The following is a 22,255-nucleotide window of genomic DNA, read 5'->3' on the forward strand; positions in this document are numbered from 1 at the left end:
AGCCCCAACTAGTAACAGATATATATATATATATATATATATATATATATATATATATATATATATATATATATTTGTTTCTCTCATTTATTAGTATATATAATGCATAAAAAGGTCATTTTAGTACTAGAAAGCAAAAAAATATATTTAAAAAAGTCATATTAAATAACTTAGACTCACTTAAACCTGTCGATCCTTGAGGATTCACGCTGGATCCTTGAGGATTCATGCCTGGATTCATGCAGATCCAGGCAGCATCCTTGTTTTACACAGTGGATTCGTCAAGATCCGTGGGCCATGAATCCGAACGAATCCACTGTGTAAAACAAGGACCCTGCCCGGATTTGCACGAATCCAGGCATGAATCTGGATCTGGATCGTACCCGAATCCGGATCCGGCCTCTAGGGCACGAATCCAGTAACTAAGGGTAATTTCTATTTTCTTAGTTAGATAACTTAGAATCTTTCCTATTAGTCTTTAACAAAGTTTCTATTTTGCGCTTAGTTATTTCTCTTTATAAGGAGACTTCGTCTCCATTTACAATTACTCAATTATCAAATAATGAAATCTTGTAACATGGTATTAGAGCCATTTGAGGGGACTTGTAGTTTTGATGGATTTTTAAAAGTCGTTGTCATCTACCTCGAAATATTTTCTATCGAAGTTTTAATGAAAACATTGCCGTGAGAAATTCGAGGGTTTTCTTCACTGGAATTCAAAGGTTTTTTTTGTCCCCCTATTTGCAGATTGTGGGTTTAATTGCTCAGATCAAGTCTATTTTTTTTGTGTTCATTTGTTGGATGATATTTCTAGTTTATTGTGTGTATTTTAGGCAGCTAGAGAAGGGTTTCTTCTACGAAAACCCCTTTTTTGCAAATAATCACGTGCAAGGAATTTGTTTTTGGGCAGCAACAAAAGACTGAATCATGTTGGGTTGCATCTGCTTAAAACATGGTTTGTTTTTTTCAAGCTGTCTTCTTGTGAAGGGTTTGTGTTTCTAAAGAGATGGGCAAAATGATTTATATTGACTCCTGCATGTGAAGGGTTTTGTGGATTTTGGGGCCAATGAATATTCACAATGTGCTTGATTTGTTGTGTTGGGGTTTCTAGAAACCCGTGATTTTCCTCCATGTTCAAGGGTTTTTCCAAAGGTGATCACAAGTGATTATAGGTGCTTTTGTTCGTCAACACTGTTTTTTTGAGGGTCGCAGTTGTTTTTATTGAATTTATGGGTTTTTGGACAGATTGAGATCATGGTTGTGGTTTGATTTTCACACAGATTTCTTTTTTTTGGTTTCATGTTTTTGCATATTCTTTTTTTGAAAATTTTGGTTTCTAGTCAATTAGTTCTGCTCGCATGTCTAGAATATAAGCTAGGATTTCTGCACAAGTCTGTCTACCCCTGGTGTTCTCTCTTGCATTGACAGAGTTTTTTGTCTACTCGTGGGTTCTACTTTTTTAAGTAGTTTTTTTTTAATGAAGAAAAATAAATTGTTCAAATGGGTTTTACCATTTTTTCCCTAAAAAACTAAGCTTTGCGCTAGACTTGTGTGATTGGTTTTGACCTACAACTCAGCTTTTTTTGACTTGTGTGCAAGCTATTGTTGAAGGTCTTTTTTCTGATTTTTGACAGAAAAATCATTCTTTTGAAGCTCGAGGTGGCCTCTTTTTTTGCATAGGAATATGGGAGGGACAAGACAACATCATGTTGGAGGGCAATCAATAGTTCAATATCTGGAACTACAATACTTGGAAGTAGATGATGCTCTCAACTTTTGAATACCGGTGCTTAGACGAGCTTGTTCTAGGTAAATCTACACTCTTTACAGTGGTGAGCAAAGACTAGGACAAGTTTGATGAACATAATTGAGAAGTGGTTATGTTGCTGAAGTTATCCGTCACCGACAAGATGCTTCTAGTGGAAACTAGCAAGTCTATTGTAGAGATTTGGGCACACTTGAAAAGTCTCCATGAAATGTCAGATAAAGCCTGAGCTTTTGTTTTGAAAAATATGTTCTCTTTTGATGGATGAGAAGATGACTTTGCAAGAGTGTCTTATGAAGATCAAGGATGTACGCGATTAAACAAAGGCTATTGGTTGCAAGATGGAAGAGGAATAAATGATAATGATTATGCTGAAGAGTCTACCACAGTCCTATGAATGTTTTATTGAGAGGCTCAACAGGACCTCCTCTAATGTTGACTTGAAATTTAATGAGTTGTGCAATAATTTGTTGAAGCAAGCTAGGTGGAGGCAACCACTTGGTAGCAATAGCGATATAGCTAATGCATAATAGGCATTTGCTGCCACTGATAAAGGTAAAGGTTTGTCCACTCAACATAATGGACAACTCATGTCTAAGGAGGGTTCCATGAAGAATATAAATTATCACTATTGTGGGAAGCTTGGTCATATCTAGAGGTTTTGCAGATTGTGATTGTGTGATCCAAAGTCTAACCAGGGAGACTCAACAATAGGCTCATGAAGTAGAGCAGTTTGGGGAGTCAATCTTCTATGCGTTCATTGGCAAATGAATTTTTTTTTTTTTTTGGTCAGGTTATTATTTTAAAATGACCATTAAGGGAGGGTAATAAAGTACTTAATGTTATATTAATGGTCATTCAGGTATATTTAGTTAAATAGGTAATTTCTAATTTCTGTATAAGATAACTTAGAATCTTTCTTGTTAGTTTTTGAGAAATTTATTATTCACTCTCAATTATTTCTCTTTATAAGGAGACTGTCTCCATTAGTAATCACTTAATTATCAAATAATGAAATTTTATAACAAAGTCACAAAATATGATGACAAAACAAAAAAGAATGATGATAAAGATGAATTTTCAAGAGCATCTATAGATAAGATAAATCTATAAATGTCCAACAAAAGACCAACAAGAGTTCCCAAGGGATCACCGAAATGAAAGCAGGAGGCCAGCTCACAAAGGGAACACTGGCGCCCGAGGAAAGAAAAGAAATAAAAGAACATGAGCAAGAAGCAACAACCAACCAACTAGAATAGAAGGAGAACTTGAGCCTTATTGAAACAAATGACTTAGATTATCCTTCTGAAGAAGTTTGAAAAGAATGGAAGAACTTTCAGAATTGTCTTTTGAGTAAGAAAAAGATTTATTTCAAGAGGGTTGCATGCCAAAGCTTCATCATGATCTTTTTGAAGAATTGGGAGTTATGATTGATACAATTGAGCTCACAGGAAATCCCAGAACATTGACATTTGATAAATCAATTTGATGAAGTTAATTCAAAACTTGAAGGGGAGACTTAAAGACAGTTCAAAAAGAGTATCCTGATTCCCAATGATGTTGTTTGCAAATCAACAATTAGTAGTGAGCACATACATCTCCTTATTGAAGAGAGTTTAGAAAGTGAATGGAAATTTCCTAACCTAAATGTGAACTAGAATGACTACTAAACAAAGTCGATGGAGAGGAGTGTTTCTGATGAAAGATCTGATTTTGGTTATAGCTCAAGTTTGTTTGATTGAGATCAGTTTGAAAGTATTATGCTAGAGGAATCATCATTTCATGAAGATCATAATGTGTCTATATTCTAGATCAAAATGGTCAATTCGTAAAACTAGGGGATCTAGGTGTTATGTCATCAAATTACGATGATGAATGAGTAATTGATGATATGTTGCTGGGGCATAGTTTTGTTCTAACTTAAAACTTGCAAACTTTCAAAGGGAATGATAGAAGAGAAACTGATTTCAAATAACCATTCTTTTGAAGACATGTGGAAATTTTTTGTGTGATGTTGATTCTGATCAAAGGCGAAGAGAACTATAGGATTTGAAGAATCAATTAATGATTGCTGAAGAAAAGGCTGTGCAAACTTTAACAAGATTTGTAGTATATGCCTATTCATTAAAGAACTCCTTTGGAAAGCTCAGGTTGAAGAGATGGATGAGCATTAAGGATGGAGCTAATTTTTCAAATCTGCAAACTATTAAAGAAGCATTGAAGGTAATAAAATATGACTATTTGTGATTGCTTCTAGATGGGTATTATGCTATTAAGTTTGCAGATGAGACCTTGGATGCACACCTTGAGAAGGAGAAAGAGGTTGATGAGTTCAACCTAGAGCTAAGTCCAGCTTATTTTTCACTATTCAAAGCTGAAAAGTCAGTCAACTGTTGCAACCATAAGCAAGGAGCAAGAAACTAGCACAAGAATTTTGAAGGTCAAGCAGTTGATTGAAGGAATTGATGAGCTCCAAAGAAACTCTAATTTGGACTCAAGTTATTCATGCAGACATGAAGTAAAATCCAAAGAGGAAGAAAATTTGTAAAATGACTTCATTGCTCCTAGTACAATGGTGGTTTAGTCTATTGATAGCCCTTGGAAATTGCATCAAGAGTGCATGAAAGTTGAATGTGATTTTCCATGATTATTAACAATGAGAGGTTCCATGACAACATCATGATGAAAGGTGGTTTTGTTTCTTGTAGGGTTTTCATGTTGAGTGATTCTATGAATTTTATAGGATCTATTTTATCATTGACATTTTGGTTGCAGCCTTGTGTGATGATTCAGCTAAAGATCTCTTTCTGGCTAAGAGGGAGTGTTGGAGATTGTAGCTACAATATAGATCTTTAACTCTAGAAATATAAATGTTATTATCGTTATGGTCACCTTTAGCTAAAGAGGACACTTATGATTAAATTGTAATATTAAAGATAAAGACACGTGTCATTTGACATGCGTTGAGGCATGGAAATATGAAGAGTTATGTTTGAAAATAAAGGATTATGTTTTGAGAAATTGAAGAGACCTTCGGTTGGAATGTGAAGAGTCTCTCCTTTTTATATCAATCGCATCTAGCTAAAGGCAGTTTACACTTGAACATTGTACGATCAATAAAGTGATATTTTTGGTTGTGTGGCTAGGTTTTTCCCTTCATCTTGAAGGGTTTTCCCAAGTGCTCTTGTTTCTCTACTCTCCCTTATTACTGTTTATCTTTATTTTTTGGGCTCAAATTCTAACAACGAGAACCAAATGATAGGCCAACACCATCAGTCACTGTCGTGTCTAAGGAGAGGATATTACACCTAACTAAAAACAAGAGACAAGAAATCTATCAAGTTTATCAAAAATGCTTCTATTGCACTTTGCCTATTGTTCCAAGTAGAGATACCATTCCTCAGTTTCATATCAATAACATTCAAGAGTTTTATATTATCATTAAAGAGGGTGGTAGAAGGATTTAGTCTAGCCACCCCTTTTTTTTCCTCCTAGTTACAAACTGCATTGAAGTCTCCAACCATTACTCAAGGGAGAAAGCACACCATACAACAAACAAATGTTATATGAACCTAGAGTTGCAATTTGTCCAAGATATTAGGAGCATAAGTATTAGTTAAGGTAGTTTTCACTTGAATCCAAACTGTAACCATAGAGAGAGATGAATGACTTGAAATCCACCACTAGGGGATAACCCTTCAAGTATCCCAAAGAGAGGCATCCTACTTGAACTACCATGGGCTCCAACATTGACATGTGCCTCTAGACCAAATGCTAGGAGCTCTATTTACCATATTGTCAACTAATAATTTAGTTTCCTAGATAAAAATTGTTAGGAAAATGGGAAGCAATCAAATCCCAAACAACCTTTTGTCTAGGAATGTTGTTCAAAATCCTCACATTGCATGATAAAACAATCATCTATATTATTGGGAGAATTGAGAATTAATGGGTTTCACAAACCCCGACTCAATCACTGTATCCCCAATGATCTTTACCTTCTCCTGATTTGTTTTTTGAAGGCTTCTCTAGAGGCCCTTTTTAAGGGGTTTCTATAGTAGGCCTAAGACAAGAGAAGCCTTAGTCCTCTTCCCAAGTTCCTAGGCCACTTTAACTCGAAGAGATCCAAAGTCGCCAAAGCTTCACCATCAAGCAAGATTTGAGTCCCATCGAGGTCTGTTACATCCAAAACATGAGGAGGCAAACTTGTAATGATGTGCCCATCTTGTCGATCATCTATAGATAGAATTTGATATTCCTTCTCTTTGTCCTCTTCTAATTCCACACCCAGTGACTTAGCAATGGAGGATAATTCAACTGGAATTCCCTCCTTCCGGACCAAGTTATCTAAAACATCAAATTGGTTAAGAATCTTTTCATTCTCTTTGTCAAGTGAAGCTCTCTCCTGTCCTCTTCCTTTATCAGAGTTTATAGGAATGGAACACTTTTTTTTAGCAATCCTTCAAACACAGGAGGCTTCCCTTTACCCTCTTTATAGGGGTATAATTAGAAGGTCAATTCGTTATAGAAGGTGATTTATTCCTAGGGAATCTCCTTTGGAAATGTCCATACTTTTGATAAATTCTGCGTTTGGAATGACAAAGTCTTACGATTCTTTTGTTGAATCAAAGAAGAGGATCCTAGACAAATTTCCATAGAATATTGATCAACTTCAACACAAATTTGATGATAAAATATTACTTTTCTTTCCCAAGTTACATAGCCAAGTCAATAAGTTTTCCAAGAAGCAGAGAAATTGAGTGAAGAATGTTGTACCTCCAAAATAAAAGAGGGAGTTGTGGTAGACGGAACCATAAAAGGCACTCTCGAGGGGAACTCCTTTGCAGAGGTAAAGCCCACATGCCAAGGTTTGATAAAGGGCCTAGCTTAATTAAAGAAATAATAGCCCCTTCAAAAGCCCTACTTCTATCTAATATGCATGAGAAAACTGCCAAAAAATAATTATTTTTAAGCAACATTATCTCCATGTCCCCTTCAAGGTTCCAAATCAACATGCCCAAGATTCCAAGATTGCCAAGGAAAGTCGAAGACCCATAAATTTGCAAACGAGGGCATGATTACTCCAATAGAAGGTGACATTCGAGACTTGTTTTAGTTGAATAACTTGGACGACACACTCCTAACACGTTTCTAGACAACCATTCATCTTCTTGATTCTAGGAGCCCCCTTGAAGAAGAAAACCCTTCACAATTCAAAGTGTTCCTTAAATGCTCCTTAGAACTAGCATGCAGAGAAGAAGATGGATCTAAAATATCTATAGCTTCAGAGACCTCCAGATTTGGTGAAACTGCATTCCTCCATTAGAAATAATAGAAAGCACAACTCAAGGTCCAAGGTCAAAACAAGGAGCACCACTCCCAACTTTAAATCAAAGCATTTCGCAAACCCAAGGGCTTATAGACCCCCACAAAGACCTTCACACAACCTTCAATACCTTACTACACAAAAGAAACATGAAACGAAATATCCTAGACTATATATCCTTTGGTAAAAGGGTATGTTGTGCACTTGCACAAAAAACCCCATACTCCCTAGTCGCTCAAACTCTGCCCAAGAACATGATGCGAAAACCACCCCTGCCTACCTAGTAACAAGCCTACAATCATAGAATGGCGACAACTAAGGTTTCCTTGCGCACACCAAAGAACAAAACACACCATTCATCTCTCTGCAGAACCCTTGCCTTTCCAATTTATCAAATTCTTGGACAACTCACCTTCCAACAATTCTTCTTCATGTGGTTGGATTTTCTTTTTCCTCTTGGGCATGGAGGCAAGGCCTAGGGATTGTAGGGAACTTGGTCCCCAGGACCAGCTCCTCCCATAGTTTAGTTTTGCCCTTTCTATTCCTAAGATTTCCATCCTCATTATTTTCGCCACTATCTTTGTCCACACCCTCTTCCATTTGCTCCTAATCATAAAATTGATTGGTATCGGCTTCCCCAGTATCACTATTTGTGAAACTCTCTTCACCACTTTCTTCTTCCTCCTTTAAGGAAGAGTCAATAAGAATTCTCTTCAAAGAAATACCATTTTGCAGAGGTGGGATGGAGTGTCTATAATGGTTCAGCATTAACAAAATTATCACAACATGAAATGGCTAGGGCCAACCCCCCCTTGGCATATTCTTTAACAGACAATCTCTAAGAAGGATAAGAGGAAGAAGAGGGGTGATTAAATGCATTTGGAATGGAAATAATTGAGCACGGAAAAACTGAAATGGAACAAAATAATAGACTGGCCCTCCAAGGCTCCAACGTTAAGATAAATTATTATTACAATGGCCACCCTAATCCAAAGTTATTTTTACCGAGTTGACAACATTTCTAGACTGAATGTTTCAAGGACTCATCTTTCGAAAGAAAAAAACATTTTTGTTGATGCCCAGTTTACAGTCTTTAGAAACCTTCAAGCCTTCAATCTGGAGGCCAAGAGCTGCTGCTTTGACCTCTTTAGTGATTATGAACTACATTTCCCACATTTTTACTTTCTTGTTCTGTCACTTTATAGCAAAATTGATTGCCTGTTCAATATCATTTAACCTCTTAAAAAGGGGGTGATGATTTTGATTAGTTAGTAGCTTTGAAAGTTGTGTTTTGAATTTGGATTTTAATCAGTTCTTAGTGTGTAAATTATATTTTTTATATAATAATTCGTCCAATTGGATAGATTGGAGAAAAGTTATATATAAATATTCTCAAATCCTTATTGGATATATAACTATCATGCAGCAATAGTGGTGTGGCTGGAATCGGTATTAGATGGGTGCCTTGTTTTATTATTGCAGCCATATTGCAGTAGATTACTATTGATTCTTATCATTAATGTTAAAATTTGATCAACCTTGGAAAGCTATTATAACCTATGGACCTTTAATTGTTTGATGATATGGATATATGATTGAAGGTAATAACTGATATTGTTAGTTTTCGAAGGATTGCTACAAATGTAATTGCACTGCCATATTTTGGTATATGTTTTTCAAATGGCAGCGATCTCTTTGAATTTGTATGAGGAATAAACCAAGAGGAGACATGTCCCTTCATGGGAAGTGTCTATTCATTATGTCTATATATACATAGATATCTCACAGGTTTATCCTACTAAAGCTACCAAACATCAACAGCTATGACTCACCTATTTATTTGTTACGTAATCCAATTTTATAATTTCAGATTAATTATTATAATTAATCAATTGTGTTTTCATGAGTATTAAAATGTAATAACCTATATAATCATATAAATAAAAATGACATAATGACAAGTTATAATAGTTATATTATTATGTATAAATAATTATATAGTATATTATATTTGTTATAATAATTATAGTTAAATAGAAGCACATGCACATTTTCTACTTTGAAAGACTGTTAGATTGAAAAATATTTAAATAGGAAATTAAATTACACAGAGACAATTGTGAAAGTGATTTTAAATTAAACAAAAGATGGAAACGGATGATAGAATATCCTCTCCCTAATTTAGATATTGGCCAATAAGATCCAGGATGGCTTTCCATGCTGCAAATAGCTGTGAGGAATTTGGGGATGTAGTGGCTATGATGACAGCCCATCTTCCTGAATAACATTTATGTGAATATCAACTTAAACAACATTTGGGTCTGCGCAAACTACAGTTAAACCATGCAAGCTCTTGGAGACAGCAATTTGTATGACTATGATCAAATATGCAGTTCTTCGAAAACTCCTTGTGAGCAGTAATGACCAATCCCTTTCTCTATGAAGGCAAGAGTGATTTAATTGGAGTGATCATTGCTAGTCACTAGTTTCTGGAGGGAAGGGCAATTGCTTGGATGAGGCAATGTGAGTTTGAGAGGAAGTGAGGGCTGCAATGGGCTTGAGGGTTGGTCTTGATTGATTTAGAGGTACCCACTTTTACTATTTCGATTTATATTTTTTTTCACTACCAGTTCTCTTTTCTTGAAAATCTGGAGATCAATAATTTAGCATTGTCTATACCATGAATCAAACTACTTTAAATACCAGACTCTGTAATTGTATAAAGAATTGTAGACGTGTTTAAATGTGTTGATACATAGTAGCTTCGGTCAGATATAAGGGTGACACATTGTACTGATTACATGTGTGCATGCATGCATGTATGAACTGACATACATACATACATACACAATTCTCATTTTCAATAAGAATAATCATTACAAACCCTTGGAGATAAAACTATTGTCCTTGATTCCAATCAAAACTCTATGCAGATCAAGTATAGTGCAATCTGTATTAGCAGATTCTAATTATAATTCATCTTCTCTTGCCATAGATTGAGCAATGATCATAAGCGGTTATACTGATCTATATATCAGACCAGGTAAGATCATGCATTGTTGATCAAGTAATGATCAAAGAAAATATAATGCAAGATCGGCGACTTTCCTAAATAGTGTTTGATTACATTGCAAAGTAAACCCGATTAGGATTGGGACTCTTGGAGAAGTAATTATTTGGGAATCATTGTGACTTTTTGTTGAAGGACATGCCATGAGTGGACATGCCTCCACATTGTCATGTCCCATAAGACACCTATTTATATCTGCCGATAACCCAAAGAGAAGCATCAAAATTTATACACGCTCTCTCATTTTAGTGATCGGTAATCACAGGTTTGAAGAACAAACAGACATTCAGATTTGAATTTATATTCCATTGCTTTTGAAATACAGATTATTTGAAGAACCAATCTGATCATAACTTGCAAATACGAAAGAATTAGTATCTTACAGTCTGCAAATTGCTAAACATATACCAGTCTACTAAGAAGTTTAATTACATTTACATGGTATTAGAGCCTTGTTAAGGAAGACCCAAAATTAAATTTGATATATCAAATTACTCGCCTTGATATTGCAGTCACATTCCATTCTTCAATATGTCAAACATGATCAGATTTGAGGATCGTCTTGAAGGTGCAAACAACTTCACATCATGGAGGTTGAGAATCATGATGATACTAAAAGAGAACAAGTTAGATTCATTTGTAAAAGACAAGAAGATAGAACCTGAGCATGAACCAAAAAAATATCAATGCATTGAGAATAACAAAAAAACTATAAAATTAATAGTAGATGCAGTTAGGGACCTCATAGTACTTATATTGGCAAAACACGAGACTGCATACCTTATGTTCAAATCCCTTGAGAGCACATTGTTAGGATTAACTATAGACAGAAATAATAGTTACATGCAAATATAACCAATATCAGTAAATAATAAATTGCACAAAAGAGAACACAAGGCATCAAGATTTAATGTGGTTCACACAATCCTTGGGCTATGTCCACCAACAACAAGTCCAATATTATTATTATCCAGTGATTACAATCTGCAATCCCTTACAGCTCAATACTGCCGCAAGAAGCTACAATATCACCATACACTATGAAATCCCCAACCCTAAGCCATTTTATACAAGTTTTTGGCCGCTTACAAAATTAGGGCTAGAATAAGTCATCCAGTAGAAAATAGCAGCTGACGCCTTTTACAATATAAAGTCATTTTTGGCTTCAAGGGCACTGCCCTAGGACCCCATAGGCGCGTTGCCCCTTGACTCCGTCTTGGGGGTGCTACCCCCAAACCCCATTGAAATAATTTGTAGAGAAACTGCGCCAAATAAACCTTCGAGACTTGGAGACTGATTAGACTCCACAATAATAACCTCCCACTTGGAGACTGATCATAGAACTGGTAAACTTGTAGCTCCCACTGGAATATCAAACCACCCTGGACTCTGATGTTCTTTTATTTTGTTTAGTCTAGAAGACCAATCGAAGCTGAAGAGAAGTTCAACTTCTCCCTTGTTACTGCCTTGGTAAACATATTTGTTGGATTATCATCTGTATGTATCTTCTCTAGCTTTAACTGTCCATCATCCAAAACTGACCGAATGAAATGTACTGCAACTGTATGTGTTTTGTCTTTGAATGTAGAGCAGAATTCTTCACAAGATGAATGACACTTTGACTATCTATAAACAAATAATTATTCCTTTGTGGGTGTCCCAATTTTTTTATGAAAAATTGAAGCCATATCATCTCCTTGGTTGCCTCTATAGCATCAACATACTCTCCCTCTATAGTGGATAAAGCATTAACCTTCTGGAATCGAGAATTCCAACTCATTGCTATCTCACCAATAATAAATACATAGTTTGTAGTACCTCGATTGGTATCAATATTCCCTACCAAATTTGAGTCAACATAGCCCTGTAAATCAGTAGTACATCCCCCAAAATGTAAACACTTACTTGATGTTTCTCTCAAATATTTGAGGATCCATTTAACTGCATTCCAATGCTCAAGCCTTGGATGACTCATATACTTGCTAACAACTCCCACTGCATGTTCAATATCTGGCCTAGTACATACCATAGCATATATTATGCTTCCTACAGTTGAAGCATAAGGTACCTTGGACATCTTATCCTCCTCTTCTTATGTCTTTGGACACATCTCCTTAGTCAATTTCAAATGACCATGTAAAGGTGTGCTGACAGCTTTAGCATTGTCCATGGAGAAACGTTGCAACACCTTCTCAATATAATCAACTTGAGATAATGTCAATTTTTTGTTCTTCCTATCTCTGCAAATTTTCATACCAAGGATTTGTTTGGCTGCCCCCAAATCCTTCATAGCAAATAAATGTGCTAACTGTTGTTTTAGCCCCTTAATGTGATCCGTGTTAGACCCAGTTACAAGCATATCATCAACGTATAAACATAAAATAATGTAGGTGCCATCATCTAACCTCTTAAAATAAACACAATGATCTGAATGACACCTACTATATCTATGCTAATGCATAAAACTGTCAAATTTCAAATACCATTGCAGAGGTGCTTGCTTCAAGCCATATAAACTTTTATGCAATCTGCATACTAAGTTCTCCTTGCCTTTGACCTCAAATTCTTGTGGTTGTGCCATATATATCTCTTCATCCAAATCACCATGAAGAAAGGCTGTTTTAACATCAAGCTGCTCCAAATTCAAATCTTCAATAGCCACAATACTTAAAACAGTACGTATAGAAGTGATTTTAACAAGAGAAAATATCTCATCAGAATCAACGTGCAAATTCTTTTACCACTAACCTGGCTTTAAATCTTTTCGTACCTCCATTCTCTTCTTTCAACCTGTAAACCCATTTATTTTGTAAAGCCCTTTTACCTGCAGGCAACTTGCATAAATCTTATGTCTTGTTTTTTGGTAAAAAGTCCATTTCTTCTTTCATTGCACTCTTCCATTGAATCTTTGTATCCACTTGCATAGCTTCATCATAACATTCAGGTTCATCAGCATTAGTAAGTAAAATAGAATACAAAGAAGGAGAAAATCTTTCTGGAGGTCTACTTAGCCTTCTTGATCGTCTGACATTCACTGGGGTGTGGTATTTTTTGTTGCAGATCATGAGGAACTACTAGAACATCATCTTTTGGAGTATCATCCAACTACATAATCATTTTCTTTCTTCTCATGCTGCCGCAACAAATCTTTGTACAACACTTTCTCATTGAATATGACATCCCCGCTTCTTACAATTTTACGATTTTCAAAATCCCAAAGCTTATAGCCAAATTCATCAATGCTATATCCAATAAATACACATTTCTTTGATTTAACTTCCAGCTTGGTTCTATTTTCAGAATCTATATGTGCAAATGCTTCACAACCAAAAGTTTTGAGAAAAGAATAGCTCACTTTCTTACTAGTCCATGCTTCCTCTGGAATACCACAGCCCAAAGGAGTAGAGAGACCTCTATTAATCAAATATACAATAGTATTGACAGCCTCTGCCCACATGTTTAAGGGCAGCCCAACATGCAACCTCATGCTCCTTTTACGTTCCATTATTGTCTTGTTTATGCGTTTAGCCACTCCATTTTCTTGTGGAGTCCTTGGAACAGTTTTCTGTCTGCGAATACAATTAGTGGAGCAATAATCTTGAAATTCTTTGCGGCAATACTCTCCTCCATTATCAGGTTTGAGACATTTTAATCTCTTACCAGTCTCATTTTCAACCAAGCATTTCCATTTCTTAAAAGTTTGAAATACATTAGATTTTTGTCTAAGGAAATAGACCCATACTTTTCTAGTTGTATCATCAATAAATGTAACATAATAATGAGAGCCACCAAGGGAAGATACCTGAGCTAGTTCCCATACATTTGCATGCACAAGCTCTAATTTATTATTTTTCTTTTCCTTCCCACTCTTTACAAAATCACTCTCTTTTGTTTTCCATATACAACTTTCACAGAAATCCATATTGACACATTTCAGACTTGGTAAAAATTTCTTGAATGAAGTAATTTCATACCTTTCTCACTCATGTGCCCAAGTCTGTTGTGCCATAGCGCTGTATTTGAATCTACAACAATCGTTTGTTCTCCTTGCTCAGTTGCAACAACTGTCCCTGAACATTTATTTTTCTCTGAAACAATTAAAGTAGAAGGAACAATATGATTTGTACAAAGATATAAGGTGCCTACTTTCACACCTTTTGCTACTACAAGGGAACCTTTTGAAACTTTCCAATATTTATCATTAAAAGTAACTACACAACCCTAATCACCGAGTTGCCTTGTTGAAATTAAATTCCTACTCAGCCTTGGAACATGTCTTACCTCATGTAGTAGCCAATGATTCTCATTCTGCAACTTAATCTTAACTTTTCCCTTTTGAACAATCTGTCAGGGTTCATTGTCCCCCAAATAAACAAACCCAAAATCCCCTTGGACATAATCAATAAAATAACCTCTATGAGGTATAGCATAAAATGAAACCCCATAATCTAAAACCCAAGAATCATCAACACTTTCTAAAGAAAGAAGCAAATCATCCTCGTTGGATTTGTTACTTACCACATTTGCCTCCTTGTTTCCATTTTGTTTGTCTCTTTCATTGTTCTTTCGAGTCCAACAATATTTCTTCTTATGCTCTAGCTTCCCATAGTACCAGTAATCTCTTGGTCCTCTAGATTGAGACCTCTTTCTCTTTGACTTTCCTCTTGATTTTCCACAGTTTCCAGAATTGTTTCTTCTTAATCGTTCTGCCTCTACTTTGTGCAGTCAAAGCATTTTTTGATGTAGATTCACCTGAGGTTTTTATACGAGTTTCCTCACTTAGAATAACACCAATCACATCATCAAATTTTACGGTATTAGATCCATAAATACAATTACTCACAACCATTACCAAGCCATTTCAGCTTTCAAGCAAAGAACACAAAATCAAGAGAGCCCTAATTTCTTCATCAAAGTTGACATTCACAGAAGATAACTGACTAGTAACAATATTAAATAGTGTAACCTAAAGACTCGCACCCCCTCCCAAACTCTGAAGTACATGTCCCCAAGACGTCCCCACATCGAGTACTTGAGTACCCAAGCACCCCCACCTCTGTCATTCCGCAATCATGTGGCTGCTGGGATGTGTACTTGATTTTCTATTTGATTTTTGATTTTTGAATGTTACTATTGGGTATGTAATACGTTGCTATGTTGAATGTCAATGGTTCTAATTCATGTTGCAATTTTGCTATGTTCAAGTATTTTGATTTGGTATGTTCTAGTGAACTACTCAAACATCATTTCATAACTAGCATTTCAAGTTCTATATGTATACGATACAACACCCCTCTTTGGCTCTTCCTCCCCTTGCCGCCGTCCCTGGCCATCCCCCGGCCGTTCCCCCACTATCCTGAAAATGAGGCCCATTTTCCTTGCATCTCGGCTCGCCTCGGCGTCCTACCATCCCAAAGTACCCTCGTACTGGTGTAACATTGGTATTAAACTCATTCAAATGATTTGCAACAGATCCACCTTCTATAGTTTTGCTAGGGTTTTGCTAGGGTTTGCATTGTCTTCACTTTTGTAATGTTGAATGTCACCGATGGTGACAAACATAATTGAATGCTTTCAAGTGCTTTTCTATCTAAAATCTGCCAATCCTCATCTGTCATAGTTCCCTGTTTCTTGGCTTTTCCTTCAATGACTTCCATAAATCCTTCTGATAAAGATAGTTCTGCATTTGCATTTTCCATAACTGAAAGTTCTACCCATTAAACTTCTCACCTTCAACTTACCATTGTCTGCCATCGCTCCCACTCAACTGCGAGACTCCCACTCAACTCTGAGACCTTGCAGAGAATAGCTAAAAAAACAAAAAATGATGACAACTTGGCCAAAAAAATGACGACAGTCTGGCTCTGATACAACTTGTTAGAAACTTAGGATTAACCATAGACAGAAATAACAATTACATGTAAATATAACCAATATTGGAAAATAATAAATTGCACAGAAGAGAACACAAGGCACCAAGATTTAATGTGGTTCACCCAATCCCTGGGCTACACCCACCAACAAGTCCAATATTATTACTATCCAGTGATTACAATTTGCAATCCCTTACATTTCAATACCACTGCAAGAAGCTACAATATCACCATACACTATGAAATCCCTAACCTTAAGCCATTTTGTACAAGCTTTTTGCTGCTTTCAAAATTAGGGCTAGAATAAGTCATCCAATAAAAAAATAGCAGTTGACACCTTTTATAATATAAAGTCATTTTTGGCTTCGGAAGCGTTGCCCTAGGACCTTGTAGGGGCACTGCCCCTTGACCCCATCTTGGGGGCGCTTCCCCCAAACCCTTGTAGAAATAATCTATGGAGAAACTGCGCCGAAGAAACCTCTGAGTCTGATTAGGCTCCACATCACAACACACATTTGAAATAAGGGGTCATACGGGGTCCTAAGGGGTCTCAATGTCCCTCTCAACACACTAGGATCGCTTATGACCCATTTAGACATACCTTATGTTCAAATCCCTTGAGAGCACATTTGGAACAAATAACACTGGCAAGACCCTTGCACTAAAGAGGCAAATGAATCACGTAAGCATGAACAAAGGAGAATCCGTCAATGCATACTTCATGAGAATAATTGAGCTGAGGGATCAATTGTTAACTGTTGGGTACAAATATTGATAGCAGAGAGCTATCTCTAATAGCTTTGGGTGGCCTACCAAATTCATGGGAGTCATTCGTTCAAGGAATAATTGCAATATCAAAACTTCAAAAATTAAATTAGTTAAGATTTGTCTGCCTACAATAAGCTTGACAAATTTCAAAATAAAACAAACAAAACCCTATAGATGAGGATATTGATGTTCTAAACACAAACTCTCATAAGAAAGGTAAGAAGAAGAATTTCAAAGAAAAAGAAATTTTCATGGAAAGGGATCATCCAAGCAGAGGAAAGATGTTTTTCAAGTTCAATATTTTAGATGTGATCAATATGGACACTATGCTGTCAAGTGCTTTGATAGGACAAAGAAACAAGCACCTTTTGCTAAGTTTGGAAAAACAAACGTAGAAGATGATTCTGAGAAGTTTATATTCTACTCAACACTATCAAATCATGTATCAAACAAATTTAACACTTGGGTGATTGATAGTGAGTCATCAAAACACATCACAGGATTTAGAGAACATCTACACACTATGGTGGAAGAAACCAAAATTAAGAGAAATCTAGTATCCATATCTGCCCTGGAAGATAACATGGATGGGAAGGTTTTGGCATGGCCAAAGAACTCTACATATAAGAAAGCTAAAACCATAGGTATAAGGCAAGGATACCTATACAAACTTTGCATTGAGACAAAATGAGCCATCATCCATGAAACTTTTGACTCGAATGAGATCTGGCCCTAAAGATTAGGGTATACTCACTTTCGCGCTCCAACCTCCATGGAAAAATTTGTGAGAGGAATGTCCAAACTAAATCAAATTCATAGTGGGACATGCAAAGGGTGTTCATTAGGGAAAAATGCTAAGGGAACTTTTCAAAATAGTTTGAGCAGAACCAAAAATATATTGGAACTAATCCACTCTGACTTATGTGGACCCATGTCTTCCCTTTCCACGAGAGGGTTCCTATGTTATGTAATTTTTGTGGATGACTTCTTTAGAAAGACTTGGATCTATTTTCATAAGTCTAAAGAGTCAGAAGAGATCCTAAAAGGTTCAAAGTGTTCAAAGCCTTAACTGAAAACTCTTTTGGAAAGAAAATTAAAACACTGAGAACAATCAATGGAAAAGAATAAACCTCAGAAATCTTTAAAGAATTTTGTGTTAATGCTGAGATTAAGAGGTAGTTTATTGTACCCTATAATCCTCAACAAAATGGGGTAGTTGATAGAAAAAATAGAACTATTGCACAGGCTGCAAAATCAATGATGTATGACCAAAACATAGATACCTCATTCTGGGCAAAAGCATCAAGAATAGTTGCCTACATCCAAAACATATGTCCCCATTCACATCTTGATAATAAAACTCCCGAAGAGGCTTTGACTGGTATAAATCCTGACATAAACCATCTAAGAATATTTGGTTGGCCTATTTAGCCTAAAGAGAAGAGGTCAAAATTAGAGCCTTCTAGAAAGAAAGGAATTTTTGTAAACTATAGTGAAACCTCAAAAGCCTATAGAATATACATACCTGGACAAAGACAAATAGAACCAAGTAGGGATGTCATCTTTGAGGAAGACATTGCCTTCAAAAGGGCAAAGAGCTCTAATGAGTTAGAAATTTTTGATTCACCTAAAGATATGGAGGACCCTACTCCCGAGTTTGAGAGGGAGTATCTAGAAGAAACCTCATATGAAAACCTAACTGTTCTTGTGAATTAGAAGGAGTATCAAGAGAAAAATCAAAATAATAACAAGAAGAAAATACCACTTTGGGCTAGAAAAATGATTGAGGAAGTTGAGAACTTTGCAACACTCAAAGGAACTTTTAGAGAAAGTGAGAGGCCTAACAAAGTCTCAAGTTATGTTGCCCTAATGAACAAAATCATTAACTTAGAACCTACTAGTGTAACAAAAGCACTCAAACTTCAAGTATGGAAAGATGCCATGACAGAGGAATATCAATCCATTTTGAAAAATGATGTATGGGACATAGTACATAGATCTAAAGAGAAATTTGTTGTCTCTTCCAAATGACTCTTCAAAATCAAACATGTTGCAAATGGTAGTAGAGAGAAACACAAAGCACATTTTGTTGCTAGAGGGTTTTCTCAAAGAGAAGGTATTGATTACGAGGAGACATTTGCACATGTAGCCCGATATACTTCTGTTAGAGTAGTCATCGCTATTATAGCAGCTAAAGGTTGGAAGATTCACCAGATGGATGTGAAGACTTTATTCTTGAATGGGACTATCAGAGAAGTCTATTTAAAACAACCTGAAGGTTTTGTGATTCATAATGCAGCCTCACATGTATGTGTAATGTCCCCATTTTTGGTGAGTGTGCAATTGATAGAGTTAGCTCATCATAGCAACCCTCGTGAGATGACAGGGTGTTTTGGGGAGAAAAAGTCTATTTAAAACAGCATGAAGGTTTTGTGATTCATAATGGAGCCTCGCATGTATGTGTAATGTGACATGTCCCTGTTTTTGGTGAGTGTGCATTTGATGGAATTAGCTCATCATAGCGACCCTTGTGTGCTGAGAAGGTGATTTGGGAGTCCCAATTGTGGACTTACTATTTTTGGCAGTTGCCATTTTTGGCGGTGCAGTGGGTGGCTCTAGCAGTTGGTCATCACTTGCAATAGATATGGTTATTACTTGCATGAGCTCTTATTTATTAATTAATTATTAAAGTCACATTATAATAATAATAAAATATTTTATTATAATAATGACATTACTAAAAGACTTGTGTTGGAAAGTTTCAAGAGCATAGTTCTTTTGGGACACTTCCGCAATTTCTGAAGTTGAGTTTTTTGGGAAACTTTTGTCAACAAGGAATTATAAATATGAGCTCATTTCTTTGAAGAAAGCACACTGGAATATTTATTTGCTTTTGTTGCCTATGTGGCTTTTTCTGATTTTTTTGAATTGTGTGCCCTTGCTTAAGTATGAGGGTTATTCTGAGAATTACTCTTGCTAATTGTGTTGAAGTATACAATTTGCCATTCTCCTACTGTAGCAACTGTGTCTAAGGAGATTTGTTGGCTGGAGATTAGTATGCGGGACTGATTTGTGAGGAGTTTGATCTAATTCAACATCCTTGCATTTTGATTCTGAGACTCGCGTGAGTTTCCTACATGCAGTTGATTCACATTTTGGCAGCGTTTGGCATTTACTTGGTTTGCCATGGTCATTTCCAAGCCCCACATGGCAGTTTAGAGGCATAGCAATCATTACATATAACTTGCAATATGTTCTAGTATTGGGCATTTGGAATTTGGGGGTTGGATATGAGGTTATTGTTGTTAAGTCCTGGGGTATTGTTGCCCAGCTTTGCTTGGTAGTTTATAATTGGGCTGCCAAGTAGTGATTGGGTTTGATATTGGTGTTTGAAGTTGCATTGAAGAGTCCAAGGGCCACGTTTTTTGGGTGCATGCTGAAATTCCATTATATTCTAGAGGCTGCGAATTGCTGGAAGAGAGCTGATTTTATTATTGGCTGCAACTACTCATTTAGGAAAATCTCCAAGTTCATGACATTACAGTTGTAATTATTACAAATATATGTCGTAGGAGTAGATTAAAAAATTTCAGTTTGGCTTTGCAAGGATATTCAATACGACATTTCTAGCTGCCTATCTTTTCCATTGAATTTTAGTATTATATATGCTTTCTTAAATCTAGAAAGAGCTCAATCTTTCAAAAAATTTATTGCATATGGTTATTCGTTGCATAGGGATTTCTTTGAAATTTGGTATGATATTTAGTTCATGTTCTGATTTGGCAAACCTCTATATCTTGAAAATAAAAAATTGCAAGTCAGTTCAAGTGAGAACGATATTATCTGTTAGTTTCAGTAGTAGGAGCCAATAGGGTTTTTACTGTAGTATCAGAGCGGTTTCCTGCCAGCCTATAGGAATTGGGCTCAGAATTATTGATCAATAGTTTGTCCAGGAGTTGTTAGTATATGCATTTAGTATCATGGGAGATGATAGGAGATTTGTGACAGGTATGGACTATACCCATAGAGGTCGTACCATTCCACCTAGGGAAGGTGAGCCCGAGATACAACTTGGGTCTATTGGTAGTCTGGGTGGCTCAAGAGTTAGAGATGCTGATGTAGAGATTGATAGAGAGGCTACGTAGACATTCAAGAACCTGGTAGTTTGACAACAACATATGACAAGAGTACTACAACAACTGTTTAATACTCTGCAGCAAATTATAACACTTCTTCGAGGACGGAGTAGGGAGAGAGCTCGAGATGTTTTTGTTGGTTCTCTTAGATCTTGAGTCGAAGATAGAACCTGAGATGGTGATAGGTATAGAGATGTAGATCGGGTTTGAGTTGAAGATCATAGTGGGTTAGTTGAGAGAGCTAACATACATTCTAGCACTCATGATAGGGTGTAGAGGCCCAAGTTTTTGAGACCCAAGGAGGATGCGATCAGTGTTGAGTCTAAGGCTATTCCTTTTGCTGATGACATGGTGGCACTCTTTGCTGAGTGGGATGCTTTACCACAGGCGATTAAAGATCATCTAAATTTTGATAAGTTCCTGACTTGGAAACGAGAGCATTCCAGAGTGAGGTTGGCACTTGAGAGACAGAGGCCATGACAACTTGAGTTACAACAAGTTGCTAGTAAGATGACATTGGAGCACTTCAATGGTAGTGGGAGAGTTACAACTCGAACTTGGGTCCAGAAGCTTGACACATTTGGGTCTATGCTCTATGTCAGAGGTGGATGCTATCAGATTTCAAGTGCTGCATTTGGATGGAGTTGTTCATGATTGGTGGTACCATGGTATAGTTCTTTGTGACACAATCAAATTACTTCCTATCAAGAGTTTGTGAATCTTGTGATCAAGAGATTTGATAGGAAGGATCCAAAGGTGCACTTGTATAAGTTGGCTCAGTTGAAGTAGTCTGGTGGATTAGAGAGTTACATTAGTGAGTTCCAGAGGCTTCGAGTCACGGTTTATGATATTTCAGAGTGCAAACGAGTGATGCTATTTATGGAGGGATTGATTGAGCCACTCTGTGGATGGGTGAAGTCATTGCACCCATCTTTACAGGTAGCGATGAGGAAGGCCCGAGAGTTGGACTCATCTTCTTGAAGCAAGGTTGCTTCAAAAGCTTCTGTTCCTTTGCTTGATGATTAGTCCTCACCAATTGTTGAGGAAAAGGGCAAGCCCGTGGTTGAAATCTGATCATACTTCTAGAAAGGATTTTAAGAGGTGACAACTCTTCTATTGGTGCATGGTACCTTTTTCTAAAGGTCATACTTGTGCTTGAGGTTGAAGGGGGTGAAGCATGGCATGTGGGTTTACATTGATGTGATTGAGGATGAGTCATCACAACAACATGAGGATGATGATAGAGATGATCATACTGGCGATAGAGTTTATATTGTGATGAGTGTTTATAGTTTGATATTTGACTCACGTGTTTGG

General features: G+C 36.5%; 1 protein-coding gene across 1 annotated transcript in view; it reads left to right on the top strand.

Annotated features, from left to right (window-relative positions):
* Positions 1–22,255, top strand: part of LOC149551928 (isocitrate dehydrogenase [NADP]-like) — a 191,743-nt gene that overhangs the window by 65,086 nt on the left and 104,402 nt on the right. The gene's annotated exons all lie outside the window — the stretch shown is intronic.

This window comes from Cupressus sempervirens, chromosome 6, assembly GCF_028749045.1.
Source record: "Cupressus sempervirens isolate cs-2001-9-10 chromosome 6, ASM2874904v1, whole genome shotgun sequence".
Lineage (NCBI taxonomy): Eukaryota > Viridiplantae > Streptophyta > Pinopsida > Cupressales > Cupressaceae > Cupressus > Cupressus sempervirens.